Here is a 1,936-nt window from a genome sequence, read left to right on the forward strand (position 1 = left end):
GAACTTGAACTTAGAACTTGTACTTGAACTTGAACTTGAACTTAGAATTATAACTTTAACTTGAACTTAGAATTAGAATTTGAACTTGAACTTAGAATTTGACTTGAACTTAGAACTTGAACTTGAACTTAGAAGTTGAAATTTGAGTATTGAATTTGTTAATTAGTGTATTGAATTAGAATTAGAACTTTAACTTAGAATTAGAACTTTAACTTGAACTTAGAATTAGAATTTGAACTTGAACTTAGAATTTGACTTGAACTTAGAACTTGATCTTGAAATTAGAATTTGAACTTGAACTTAGAATTTGACTTGAACTTAGAACTTGATCTTGAAATTAGAATTTGAACTTGAACTTAGAATTTGACTTGAACTTAGAACTTGATCTTGAAATTAGAATTTGAACTTGAACTTAGAATTTGACTTGAACTTAGAACTTGATCTTGAAATTAGAATTTGAACTTGAACTTAGAATTTGACTTGAACTTAGAACTTGATCTTGAAATTAGAATTAGAACTTGAATTTGAAATTAGAACTTAAACTTGAAATTTAACTTATTTTAGAACTTTTCGTGCTAGGCAACTGAGGAAGCTTCAAACATCTAAAAAAGTTGATACAAGACTATATTGCTTCTTTCATCAAAGTAGGAGATAAGGTTGGTGCTTCTAAATTTCTAAAGTTCAAGTACAATTGTTTTCAATAATGTGTTTGTGTCCATCTAGTATTGATATTTAACTTTAATTTTATGATTAAATATTTTTTGTGTCCATCGATTGTTTGTTAAGCATAAGTACCAACACTAGTTGATCCTATTGATGACAAAATTGATTTTCTTGCAAGATCGATTTGTGTCCATCTAGTGTTGACACTTAGCTTTAAATTTAGAAATAATATATTTGTTAAGCATGAGTACCAACACTAGTTGATCCTATTGATGACAAAATTGATTTTCTTGCAAGATCAATTTGTGTTCATCTAGTGTTGACACTTAGCCTTAAATTTAGAAATAATATATTTGTTAAGCATAAGTACCAACACTAGTTGATCTTATTGATGACAAAATTGATTTTCTTGCAAGATCAATTTGTGTTCATCTAGTGTTGACACTTAGCCTTAAATTTAGAAATAATATATTTCTTATGCATAAGTACCAACACTAGTTGATCCTATTGATTTAGTTAATTGGTGGATTTAGTTGTTTGAATTAAGTTAATACTAAACTAGTTAAAGTTATAAGGTTGTTAAAATAAGTTAAATTAAATAATGTGGCTTTGTTGATGAGTTTAGTTGTTGGAATTAAGTCAAAACTAAACTAGTTCAAGTTAAAAAGTTGTTAAGTTGTTTAAATAAGTTAAACTAAATAATGTGGTTTAGTTGGTGGATTTAGTTGTTGTATTAAGTCGAAACTAAACTAGTTAAAGTTGTTAAGTTGTTTAAATAAGTTAAAATAAATAATGTGGTTAAGTCAATCCTAAACTAGTTTTTGGACTACTACTAGCTTGCTAAAGAAAGTGCGGGAGTCGAGGTACAATTTGGTCATTGGGACCATATGTGAGAGGAAGGCATTCGCCAGACTGTCTAGCTGGCTAAAGAAAGTTCGGGATAGTGGTGAACGTCCCTGTTGGATGTTGCCTCATGTTTTTGATGAATTGGGTCAGTAATGGAACACATACAAGTTTAAGGCAATATCAGATCAAGCCAAAAAGGCTAGAGGCAGTCTTAAAGGTGGCTCGATGCACAACGGAGGTGCAAAGAGGGTTGGAACAATTGCACGTGAGATGGTAAGTTCTAATTCAAACTTTTAAATAAATAATTAGTTAATTCATATATATCGTTATAAATTTCAGTTTTTATTTATAGAAAAAGAATTGGGACGCACTCCTATTGAACCAGAGATCTTCAAGAAGACTCATGTCAGGAAGAAAGAAAATGAGT

This window comes from Solanum tuberosum, unplaced genomic scaffold (genome assembly GCF_000226075.1).
Source record: "Solanum tuberosum cultivar DM 1-3 516 R44 unplaced genomic scaffold, SolTub_3.0 scf00514, whole genome shotgun sequence".
Classification (NCBI taxonomy): Eukaryota; Viridiplantae; Streptophyta; class Magnoliopsida; order Solanales; family Solanaceae; genus Solanum; species Solanum tuberosum.